At 47.1% G+C, this 13562-nt stretch overlaps 1 protein-coding gene across 4 annotated transcripts in view; it reads right to left on the reverse strand.

Moving 5' to 3' along the window:
• Nucleotides 1-13562, reverse strand: part of LOC138516932 (zinc finger protein 845-like) — a 234239-nt gene that overhangs the window by 73342 nt on the left and 147335 nt on the right. The gene's annotated exons all lie outside the window — the stretch shown is intronic.

Consider the following 13562-nt stretch of genomic DNA (forward strand, 5'->3'; position numbering starts at 1 on the left):
AGGCTCACCTGTTGATTAGTTTTGGCGAGCACTCCATCCTGCTGCTTCTGGCAGGGGCACCTATATGATCTGGACCGAGTTCCTTCACTGGTCCCTTAATCGTAGTACTCCAGTCCTGCTGCGACTAAGCCACTATACTTCAGGTAAGTGTTCCTGTTTGCCATTGTCTTTCCTCATCTGTTTTTGTTGTATTGTAAGGTTTTCTGTCTTGTATTGCTGTCAGTCCCCCATTGCCTTCGCTGGAGCTCCCAGCCAAGCCGTGTGCTGCAGGAGCAGCACGCACCATCGTTTCCAGTCCTGAGGTAAGCTCACGGCAGAATTGCCTGTGCCCAGAAGCTCCTCTGACCCCCTCTGATCCCCAGTGACTACCTACCTGCCACATTGCCCAGCATCTAGTATCAGCTATTTTCTGGAGCACCACACGCAACATTTTTGCATCTCTACCGCGCTCAGAAATCATTTGTCCTGATGCACGGACCGAAGTCTGCACTGTGACCTGATCCAAAGATGGCTGCCGCTGCAGACCGTCTTCCCGCCTGACCATGTCTCAATAAGCACCAGGCCTCACACACCACGCTGATTGGTCCAGCCGCCTGCTTGCCTGAGGACCAATAGCCGGCAGGCGTTAGCCGGCTTGTTGAGTAAGGCCGTGGAAGAAGGCCAGCTGACTGAGCTGACCGAGCACAGCCGGCGCTCGGTGCTCAAGGCCCGCTAAATGCCCTTGCCGCACTCTTCTCATGCCAACCCACCGTCTGTCTGGATATATTCTCAGGTACCTCATAGTACAAAATTCATAGGCACTTTGTACCGTTATGTACTGTTATATGTCCTCTGTTTAAACACTGGCACCAACATAAACTATGTGCTAAACTTGACCGCCATTGCTCCATGTACTGCAGTACCTTGTACTCATGGTGGCCCTGAATCATGCTGTTCCCATCTTCATCTTGTATCCTGGCTTGCAACATTATGTGTTACTACTGACTTCTGCAATTGTATTCGCTCTCCCCTCTTGCTTCTCAACTCTTTTTGACTGCTTACCCTCTGTTCTCTCCTGCTTTCCCTTCTCCCTTTTCCTATCTCTTCCCCTTACTTTCTTCTATGCACTTACTCTATCAGAATTGTCCCTGGACCTAATATGATAGCAACCTCGTCTGTTTCCTCCACCCTCCCATTGGTGTTTTTTTCCTCCCCACATCCCCTCAAGCACTATCTGAAATGTTGTCAGGCCTAGTATGATAGTCGCTTGTTTTGTTCCTCCCCTCGCTTTCTGCACCCCTCTACCTCACCTTTTGTTTTTCTCCGGCTCTACCAGAAATGTCGTCAGGCCTAGTACGGTAGTCGCCTGTCTGTTTCCATTTCCTTCCCACTCTCCCCCCCTTCCTTATCTATGTTTTAGCTCTTGCATCTGAAATGTTGTCAGGCCGTGTACAATAGTTAATTTCACATCCTTACTGTTCATGGCCTCTAAGAATGTCATTGTATTTTCCCTTGTTCCCTCCCATGCCTTGAAGCACTTTGAAACACATTGTGTATAGGCGCTATATAAATAAATAAACTATCATATCATATCATACCTAGTCACGCATAGCCCTACTCATTCGTCACATTAGCTTAAGCCATGCTGGCTATACTACTTAAGGCTCCTATTTACCCACATTTCCCTATTCGTGTAACATTGGACTTCCTCTTCATAATTGCATTGCATTGTTCCTAGGCCATCCACTGGCAATAATCATGCTGTCCCTTGCCGCCTTTTTATGGTGACATACGATTGATTAGACTTTATCCACGAGCAGCGATTGTGCCTGTATAACCATGCTTGCCTTTATGTATTACGTCTGATTCTTCCTGAATTGCATCTTTTAAGTATCATTTTGCCCCGCATGACTTCTGTAGCCGATACAATGCAAATTCAGTTTCTTCACCTGCCTGCCAAGTCCACTGCAGTGATTTGTGTCGCTACCGCATTCCCTACTGCCTATGTTTCCAGATGGCAGCACAACGCTCGCAGCTTTATATACCACTAATGTGTAGCCCTGTACACCTCTGGGTGCTGTGCCTACTTCACTGATGGCATATCTAGATTGTAGATCTCGTGTATGTAGTTCCGTCTATTACTGTGCACTATTTTCCGAGTCATGACCACCTGTACCTAGCGTCCTCATACTACCATTAATAATGCTACCTCTTAGGTCCCATATGCTCTCCTGACCTTGCGCTTAGAACTGCTACCCAACGTCATCTAGGCTCCTGATTGTGGTTTCCTCTAATATAATTAAACTGCATACTGTCTCACCTTAGCGGTATTACAGACTGTATTATGTCAGCAGGAGGCACTATGCATTGGCAATTCATTCCCTACACTAATTGGCTCATTGCATTCAGCATTATTCCTAAATTACTACTTCTAACCTGGTCACTCACCTTCTACCTTAGCACATCATCCCTAGCGTTCTCACCCATTAAGGCCACTACCCACACTGTGCCCCCACGCATTACACACCTTGAGCATAGTTCGCCTCTCAGCTCCAACAAACAACTACACACCAGCACCTCACTCATCATCATCCAGCCCCATTCCATTCCAGCACTGACACCACCCACACACACCGCCAACCCCTACCTTAATTCACCTGCTCTCTGGCTTGAACATTTCACGACTAAACCCACGCCCAACTAATCATGTACCACATACATAAGGAACCTCAGACTTGGCTCTAGGCTCCGTCATGTTTCCCACCACCTCACCATCCCTTTCAAGCAATCTGACAGTTCATCTCCTCCTCCTACGGCCTACACCTCACATCTACCCATCACTACCAAGAACACAAAACCTAGTACCCATACCCCTATAGCACTGATCAAGGGGGCACTGATCAATGCAAGATCCCTTACGGCCCATGCGCTTGATATGGCCGATTTGATCCTAACTCACGACCTCGACTTTATGGCCATTAAAGAAACCTGGCTCCATACTGCTTCAGGACCACTCCTATCATTGGCCATCCCCACAGGACACACCATCATTAGAAGTGACCGCAATACCAACCAAACCAAAGGAGGTGGAATTGCCTTCATTCACAAAAACTCGATCAGCCTTCGCATCTCTCCCAGTATCCAAACCTCATCAATGGAATTACTCTCAGTGAAATTAGCCGCATAACCCAATCAAACTATCACACTACACCTCATTTATAGGCCTCCCGGACCCTTATCCACATTTGCATAAGATCTATCCTACTCTCTGGCAGACAACACCAAAACCAAATCACAAATTATCGTACTAGGAGACTTCAACTTGGGTCTCCAAGACCCCAATGATGTCTCAGCACGTGATGTATCCAGTATACTAACCAACCTAGGCTTTACGCAATGTATCAGAGAGCCAACTCACATCAAGGGCAGAACTCTTGATTGGTTAGCTGACCTCAACTGCGAAAGCATTATGGAATCTAACCAACCTTGTGCTTGGACAGATCATCACCTAATCACCTATAGCATCCCTGCAAAAAACGCTAATACTACACAGGATATCGCACCTGCTATCTCCACAAGAAATAAGAGAGATATAACATGCAAAAAACTACTCCCCCCTTCTCCTCCCAGCGCTCAACGAACTGCCCTCCTCCTGCACTGATCCTACAGTTCTGATAGACACGTTCAATCAGACTATGTTGAAAGCGTTACCCATTAAACTTAGGAAACCTAAAGCTTGTGCTCACCTCAACTCGTGGTTCACACCACAGCTAAGGGTCCTACATAAAGAAAAACGCAACCTAGAAGAGAACAAAGAGAGCCTTGCCTTAGCCACCTTGAACTACAAAGAGGCCATCATCCAGGCTAAAAAAGACACTTACAACAAGAGCATCTTACAAGCTAAATCAAATACCAAAGAGTTATTCAAGATCCCAAAAGAACTGGAATCCCCGGTCGCTCCACCTGATACTTGTGTTAAAGACAGTTCCTGGTGTGCCACATCTAGAAGTCACTCCTTGGCAAAATAACCACACTCCAAACTAAAATCAACAATAAATAAATCTGCCTGCAGATTGACCCGCAACCTAAACCCCAATACGCCAACACTAATCCTAGCAAACACACACATAAACCATTCAGCTTTTCACCCCTTACCATCACTCAAGTTGAAAGCATCATTAACAACATCAAACCATCCAATTGCCAGGGTGACCTATGCCTAGCCCCTATTATCAAGGAAGCATCTAATAACTTAGCCACATTTATCATTGCCTTTATAAATTCATCTTTCAATTCAGGTATGGTCTCAGACAATTTGAAGAATGCGTGGGTCATCCCACTTCTTAAAAAACCTACGTTGGATGCAACCATACCGACAAACTACAAGCCTATCACCACTGTGCCTTTCCTGTTAAAAATCTTGGACCGTGCAGCCTATCTGCAGATCCAAGTCTATTTGGAAACCAATAAACTCCTTGGCCTTAGACAATCTGGCTTCCGTCCACGTCACGGAACTGAAACAGCACTCATCAATTTAAAAACCCAGATCGAAGATCTAAAAGACAAGGGTAAGCTGGCCCTTCTACTCCTGCTTGATTTATCAGCAGCATTCGACTTGGTAAATCATCAAATCCTCTGTCGTCATCTCGAACTAGCTGCCCACTTCTCTGACAAAGCGACTGCGTGGATCAGCTCATTCTTGGAAAACAGATCCATGAGGGTCTTTCCATCCACTGCAGCCGCAGAACTGTCACCAGTCCCATGTGGGGTACCACAAGGATCATGTGTTTCTCCTACACTCTACAATGTGTTTACAAAACCATTGTTCGATACCTTGGACCATCTGGGTGTCACCTACACGAATTAGGCAGATGACACCCAGATACTTATCCCCATTACAGGCAATCACTCAGTTGATACACAAGCTGTAAACACCATCTACCAAGTCATTCAAGCTTGGATGGCCCAACACGAACTCTGTCTCAATGACAAAAAGACAGAGCTCCTCATTCTGGGTTCCCATCAGAGACTGAATAAACTAGATCCATCCTTGAAATCCTTTCTCATCGATGGCAACATCATTAAAGTTTCAAACGACACCAAAACTCTAGGCATTTATCTAGATTCCACCCTCTCCCTCTCTCGACAAAATAACGCAGTGTCCTCGGCCGCTACATACACCTGCAAGCTCATCACAGCCTGTCGGCCTTTCCTCACACCAGCCAAGTGCACCACCCTGGCCAGGACCCTGGTGATGTCCAAAATGTATTATTGCAATGCCCTTTATCTTGGCACCAACCATAGCAATCTCAAAAAGTTACAGATTGTCCAAAATAATGCCATCCGAGCAGCGTAACATATCCCTAAGAACCACCACATATCCGACACCAAACGAAGCCTGCACTGGGTCCCAGTATCACAGAGAGTGTCACTTAAAACACTTGCACTGACACATAAATACCTTGCTAATCAGGCATCCAGTTACCTGGCCTGCACATTTGCCTACCACTCCACCAATAGACCCCGCAGAACTGCACAGGCTAACTGCCTCTCTATCTCCCGCTCTCTATCCCCCGCTTCAGGCTACAAAGATCAAGAGGGAACAGATTCTCAGTTCTGGCTGCAAAACTATGGAACTCACTCCCCAACCCTCTTAGAGCTGGACCTTCGTTCCTAGCCAAAGCCTGACTGACCACACTCGACCTACCCTTGTACTAACTGACACAGTAGTTATTACCACCTTCTGTATAAAGATAAATATGTATATTCGTACAACTTGTACTATAGCTGCCTCTGCTCAAATAGGCAATTGCCATTGCTTATATAAATATGTATCTGTATTCAAATTGTAATATAATTGCTGCATTATTGGTATATTGTTATGTATGTATCAAAAATGTAAATTGTAAGATTGCTTGTATGCTTGTGTAACCTGTAAGATTCAGGGCCCAGCTGCCCCAGGGCTTGGCCGCGCTTTACAAATAAATAAAAAACAAAAAAAAAAGTTTGCTCTTTTGCTTTCTTCCCTTGCAGGTGATGTTGCCAGCCTGGCAGAAGCTGCAGAGCTCAAGGCGGCAGCGGAGGGAATGAGGAACGAAGCTTCAGTGGTACACTAGCTGGTAAGTTGTTAACTAGGGGGCGCGCGGGGTTCAAATGTGGCACGGCCTTAGGACGGATGTTCTAACCTTGTCTTTCTTCTTCTTCACAGGGTCCGAGTTTTTGGATGCGGAGCGCGGTGCTGCGGCATCGGTATCAAGATCACTGGATGTCAGGAGATGAGTCTGCAGATGAAGCAATGAAGCACCGGTTTCCTGGAGGTGAGTATGCAGGAGAACGCCTGGTAAAGGTAAGTAAACTGGTCCAAGCGGTGGTGAGCATCACGTTGCCCGCGAGTGCACAGTAATGCGAAGCACCAGCCTTAAGGATGAAGCAGCTTATATAGCTGAGCTTCTGAAGCCACGCCCACCAGGTTCACCCTACCTGCCACACCCTGCCAGACCCGGAGAGTCAGCACATGAAGACCAGGACTAGAGAGCCACACCCGATGAGTCAACACATGAGGATGTATCAGCTCTTGGAAAGTTCTTGTAAAATAAAAGCACTCCTGCACTGAAATAATGTAAAAGCACTCCTGCACTGAAATAAAGTAAAAGCACTCCTGCACTGAAATAAAGTAAAAGCACTCCTGCACTGAAATAAAGTAAAAGCACTCCTGCACTGAAATAAAGTAAAAGCACTCCTGCACTGAAATAAAGTGCTCCTGCTCACATCTCTTTATGAGCCAGGGCCCCTGTGTTTATGGGTTCCAAAGGGACATAAGTGAGTCAAGTGACCCATTGCCCCCATCACTAGATGGTGTGGTTTTTGTGTTCTGGGGCCTGTGTCCATGACAGCACACACCTTGAAGGCCCCTCTCATGGATGGTTTCCCCCTGGCCCTGGTTTAGTGGGGTTATTGCAGTGAAACTGCCTGATTTATCGTGGAGCTTGGACATGCTCACTGGGTTCCGAGGTCCGATCTTGGGGTCCATAACCTTTCCAGTCTATAAGGTAGTATAATTTGGACCGGACCATCTTGGAGTCTAAGATCATTTTAACTTCGTATTCTGGTTCTCCTTCAACTATTTCGGGATCCGGTGGAGTATCGATCCACGTACCTGGTCTCAATGGTTTTAGGAGGGATATATGAAACACCGGGTAGATCTGCATGTGGGCGGTAATTCTAATTTCATGGCCGCAGACTTGATCACAGCCTTGATAGTGTAGGGTCCCAGATATCTGGGACGGAACGCCCGTGGTCCTTTCAGGGGGATGTTTTTGGATGCTAACCAAACCTCGTCTCCGACTTGGTAGTTGGGAGCTTCCCTTCGGTGTCGATCCGCAAACTGCTTCTGTTTCTTTTTGGCTCTGGCAAGATGCTCTGCTGCTTCCTTAAGAACCTAGGTGATGGTTTTGTGTAAGGTCGTTACAGCAGGCATTTCCAATGATTTGAGTGGGTCGAGAACGGATGTCCGTGGATGTCAACCGTACACTATGTAGAATGGGTGTTGTCCCGTACTGGTGTGAATGGAGTTGTTGTATGCGTATTCTGCTAACCAAAGTATGTCCTTCCAGGTATCCTTGGTTTATTGCAGCATACACCTTATGTATTGCTCGAGGGTCTGGTTAGTCCGTTTGGTCTGGCCGTCGGTTTGGGGGTGATGGCTTGTATATAACCGGAGGTCGATTTTGGCAATTTTACAACACCTTTTCCAGAATGTAGAGACAAACTGAGTTCCTCGGTCTGATATCAACATTGATGGAAACCTGTGTAGCTGTACAATCTGTTCCAAAAACACAGTAGCCAGAGTAGAAGCAGTTGTAAGACCTTTCAGGGGAATAAAGTGGGCCATTTTAGGAAACAGATCTACGACGACTAAGATGGTATTGTATCCGTTACAGGAGGGAAGATCTGTAATAAAATACATTGATAGCATATGCCAAGGTGCTGGTGGTACTTCTAAAGGATGTAGCAGACCTGCAGGACTTTGTTTTTAGGACTTGTGTTGTGCACAGGTGCCACAAGTTGTGATGAACTGGACAATGTTCTTTCACCAAGTTGGCCACCAGTCATTTTTCTTTATTTGAACTAGGGCTTTAGCTATTCCCAGATGCCCTTCTACTAATGAATCGTGATAGTTTGCGATGATTTGATTCTGTAATTTCTTATCCGGGATGTACAATCGCCCTTGGTAGTATGGTAGGTTGTCCACGATCGTATACCGGTCTCCCTTCCCTAGCCATTCCTGTTGTGCAGGTGGACTCCTCAAGTGTTGCAGGTCAGATTTTAAGTTGTCTAGAGTGGTGTTATGCTCACCTTGTCTCTGCAGAGGCGTCGGGGCACGGTTTCAGCCCTCCCAGTGGTTAGATCACCCCCTTCAGGTTTCTCCCCCTGCAGACAAGCTGCGGGTGGCAACAATTGGTGGCACTGCTCCTGCGTGGATATGAGAAAACATGAGTCCGCTGATTGGTGACTGTTGTACCTTCCAAACCATTCGACCCAATGTGCGATTTCTGTGGGCACGTCTCTGCCCATAAGGCTCACCTGATAAGTATGGAGGATCAGCTCTCCGTCCTTCTACTTCTGGCAGGGGGGCTTGATGATGGGATCTAGTTGCTTCACTGATCCCTGATAGGTATAGTCCAGTCCAGCTCCTCCTGGTTGGTGGTTAAGTGTCTCTTAAAGTCGCTTGTCTTTTTCTCTTTCTAATTTCTGTCTTGGTATTGTTGCTCTCAATGTTGTTAGTTTCTGAATAACGTTTTCTCTTCTGCTTTCTTCCAGATAGGTGGAATTGCAGCCCAACAGCAGCTGTGGAGACACGGAATGCCGTCGAGATGAAGATGGATAAAACCACAATGTCCGACAACTGGTAAGTGATGGTTTAAGGGAAAGCGTGAGGTTTGGTGGTAGCGCGACCTTAAACTTAATGTCTGTTAAGTGTCTAACCTTGCCTATCGTTTTATTTGCAGGTTCTGCGGTCGCGGGTGAAGCGTGTTGTGCTGCTGTGTGCTGCTGTATCAGGATGAAGATTCCAGCATCCCTGAAGAATGGAAGATGAGCCGCGGTGCCAGATGATGATGCCTGCGCTCTGGGAGATGTTTGAAGGTGAGCCGCGATGCCCAAATGACGATGCCTGCGCTCTGTAAGATGAAGGTGAGCCGCGGTGCCACGAAGAAGATGTGAAGAGATGACCACGAAGGCGTGCACAGGCGAGAGCAGGATCCCGCCGGGGTTTACTTTGTCCAAAGGGCATAACCTGATATTCTTAAAGCCCATATTTTGTGCGAAAGGCCGTCTCCAACTCATCTCCTTTTTTGACTCTTATCAGATGGTAGGCCCATCTTAAGTCTAGTTTTGTATATATATGAGCGTTTTTGACTTGATCCAAGAGCTCAGGGCTAAAAGGTAACGGGTACTGTTTTTTTTTACTGTGATCTGGTTAAGTGCTCTGTAGTCAATGCAAGTTCTCAGGTCTCCCTCATTTTTAGGCACAAAAAAGGATGAAGCCATTTGCCAGATACTGATTGAGGTAGGTTTTTAGATGCTGTTCTTCCTGTTCTGTTAGGGCGTATATCCGGCTGCAGAGAACTTGAGCTCCAGATCAATTTGGCAGTCATACGGTCTGTGCGGAGGTAGGATGGTTGCTTGCTCTTTTTGAAAGACATCTTGGTAATCCAGGTATTCAGGTGGTAGTGAGTTGGTGAGGCCCAGTATGGGTTCTTTCTTCGACAAACTTGGGTTGGTAAGACCTTTTAATGAGAATCCCTTGCTATAAAAGGTGTCGGCACAGTCTTGAGGAAAGGTCAGAACTCGTTTACGCCAGTCAATCCTGGGATTGTGGGTCTCCATCCAGGAGATTCCCAATATCATCTGGAACTGAGGAGCGCCGATGAGATCGAAGGCGATGTTCTCTTGGTGACTGTCCTGAAACAGAAGCGTGACCTTCTTGGTGTAATGCGTCACTGGGCCGGATGATAGCTGAGATCCATCAACTTCTGGGACGTTTTCGGAAACCTGCTTCTGTCGCAGAGGAAAGCCTATCTGCGTAGCCAGTCCATGTAATTTCCCAAAGCCCCACTGTCAATGTATGCCTCCAAGGCATGTATTTTCGACGGTTGCTTGTGGTTTACCAGGAGCACAGGGATGACTAGATGTGTGGCCTGTATAGGTTCCTTTTCACCGCTCGACAAGTGGAACCCTACGCTTGCTGGGCGTTGGAGTTTCCCCAAGTCCTGTTCTTTTTCTTCACCCTTGTCAGTTGCTCCCACTGCATTACTGGGTGGTTTCACCGGACATTCTCTGAGATAGTGACCTGCCAAACCACAGTACAAACAAAGCTGCTGCTGTCTTCCTTTCTCCCTTTCTGCCTTGGTGAGTGGGCTCCGCAAGCCTCCGATTTGCATCAGCTCGGACTGATCGTGGGATTTGGTTTGATTCTCACGGGGTCGCACGTAGACCGACCGCCCCTCGGCCTTGGCCCGATCCATCGATCTGCACTGTCAGGTTCATGTATTCAGCGCATCTTTCTGGGGGATTTACTACTTGGGCTAATACGTCCTTAAATTCCCCTCACAAGCCTCGGTAAAAGAGCGTAGTTCTTTTCTCCTCTGGCCAGTTAGTTTGTGCTATCAGACGATTGAAGGAAGCGATATATGTTAGTAGGTCTTGATTACCCTGCCACAGTGATAACAGTTCATTGTCCAGAGCCCGCCCTTGAGTATGCCGTGCAAATAGTTTCTCCATTTCACGCTGGAAACCTAAGAAGTCTCGAAGCAAAGGATCATCCTGGTTTACCAAGGGTATTGACCAGTCTGCTGCACTACCTCCCAAATATGAGAGTACAAATGCCACTCTTGCTTGATCATTAGGGAATGCCCCAGGTCTGCACAAGAAATGTTGGCGACATTGATTCATAAAGATGGCATACTTATTCGGATCACCTGTGAAGCATTTCCAGCGGGGCCAGGGTAATCCCCTCTGAAAGAACCACCTGTACTGGTATGGGCTATGGAGGCACGGCAGGAGGGGCACACCCCGGCAGTGGGACCAGGCCTGCCTGTGCCTGGAGCATTTGCCTTGCTAGTTCATCTGTCTGCTCCCGGTTCTCAATTAGATCCCTCCTTAGGGCATTGGTTTCCTGTCTTAAGGCATGAAATTCAGCCCGTAACTCTCCCAGTAATCGGGCCAACTGGTCCGTTTCAGAAGTTTCCATAACGCCCAGGCAGAGATTCGAAGAGGCTTTGTGTTCTGTTATGCTCACCTGGTCTCTGCGGAGGCGTTGGGGCACGGTTGAAGCCCTCCGGGCGTGAGGTCGCTCGGGTCCGACTTCGCCTTCTGCGCTTATGTGGTGACTGGTGGTAATAGGTGATGCTGCTCGGGACTGCTCCTGCGTGGAGAATAGGGGCGTGAGTATGCCTGCTTGTGTGCCTGATCCCCTTCCAGACACCTTCTCCCAAACCGTGGTACCCGTGGGATGCGCTGTCCCTGGAATGCTCACCTGTTGATTAGTTTTGGCGAGCACTCTGTCCTGCTGATTCTGGCAGGGGCGCTTGTATGATCTGGACAGAGTTCCATCACTGGTCCCTTGCACGTGGTAGTCCAATCCTGCTGCGACTAAGCCACTATACTTCAGATAAGTGTTCCTGTTTGCCTTTGTCTTGTCTCGTCTTTTTTTGTTGTATTGTAAAATTTGTTGTCTTGTATTGCTGTCCGTTCCACTTTTGATGTTTGCTCTTTTGCTTTCTTCCCTTGCCGGTGATGTTGTCGGACCAGCAAAAGCTGCGGAGCTCGAGGCGGCAGCCGGAGGGATTGATGAACGAAGCTGCAGTGGTACAGTAGCTGGTAAGTTGTTAACTAGGGGGCACGCAGGGTTCATATGCGGCGCGGCCCTAGGACGGATGTTCTAACCTTGTCTTTCTTCTTCTTCACAGGGTCCGAGTTTGTTGATGCGGAGCACAGTGCTGCAGCGTTGGGGTCAAGATCACTGGATGTCAGGAGATGAGTCTGCAGATGAAGCGATGAAGCACCGGTTTCCTGGAGGTGAGTATGCAGGAGAACGCCTGGTAAAGGTAAGTAAACTGGTCTAAGCAGCAGTGAGCATCACGTTGCACGCGAGTGCACAGTAACGCGAAGTACCGGCCTTAAGGATGGAGCAGCTTATATAGCTGAGCTTCTGAAGCCACGCCCACCAGGTTCAGCCTGCCTGCCACACCGGATGAGTCAGCACATGAAGACCAGACCTAGGGAGCCACACCCGATGAGTCAGCACATGAGGATATTCTCTGGAATAAATGATTTCAGCTCCTGGAAAGTTCTTGTAAAAAAAAAAGCACTCCTGCACTGAAATAAAGTAAAAGCACTCCTGCACTGAAATAAAGTAAAAGCACTCCTGCACTGAAATAAAGTGTTCCTGCTCACATCTCTATATGAGTTTGGCCCAAAGGCGCTAGGACTGAAACCAGCCAGGACGTTCATGGGTTCCAAAGGGACATAAGTGAGTCAAGTAACCCATTGCCCCTATCACTAGATGGTGTGGTCTTTGTGTTCTGGGGCCTGTGGCCATGACAGTCAATTGTTCCCATACCTGAATATATTATTGGTTTTGATATTCTGGAAGGATTGACTTCAGGACTAGGAGGTAATACGTATCAGTATGGGGTGAGTGGCTTGACGTGAACCCCCGTCATTGTGGCAACATTGAAAATACCCCTGTGCAGGTTCCCATAGCCACAAAACATTTGTCCATAAAACAATATTGTATTCCTGGGGGGCAGAAGGAGATTTCAGTCACCATTAAAGGGTATGTCGAAGCAGGCGGGCTACGTCCTGTAACCACAGCTTCAAACTGGCCAGTTAATAAGCTCGACGGAAGCTATAGAATGACTGTAGATTATCATGAGTTGAATAAGTACACTCCTCCGCTAATACCAGCAGTCCCAGATGTGGTTACATTGATCAAAAATGTGCAAATGTTCGAGGGAACTTGGTATGTAGTGATAGATTTGGCAAATGCATTTTTCACTGTGCCGATTGTAGAAGAGTGTCAGGAGCAGTTAACATTTTCTTGGAATGGGAGGCAGTATACTTTTCAATGTTTGCCCATAGGATACATTCATAGTTCGAGCATTTGTCACAGACTGGGCGCAGAACATTTGGAAAAGATTCTGTGCAAACCTGATGAACAGATTTCGCACTACATTGATGACATTCTGATACAGGGAAAGGACGAGCAGAGTTTACGGATGCACTGTTAGGCAGAATCCTGTGCAGTACCCTTAGGGACCACTACACACAATAAAGACTACAGGTGGCAATACAAGTTTTACCTTTGGTACAAGCCTGTACTACTATGTCAGAGTGGTAGCAGTGGCAGAGCAGCCAGGCTTATCTCAGGAGTATATGAGCAGTAGCAGAGATTACACAAAGGGACCACAATTAGTGTGACTCAAGCAAACACTGACTCAAGGTTTCAGGTAAAAAATATAAGTACATTTATTTTTAAACCATTTGTTATAAACACAACACTTCTATTAAACTCAAATAAA

This window comes from Ambystoma mexicanum, chromosome 6q (genome assembly GCF_040938575.1).
Source record: "Ambystoma mexicanum isolate Mex_15411 chromosome 6q, UKY_AmexF1_1, whole genome shotgun sequence".
NCBI lineage: Eukaryota > Metazoa > Chordata > Amphibia > Caudata > Ambystomatidae > Ambystoma > Ambystoma mexicanum.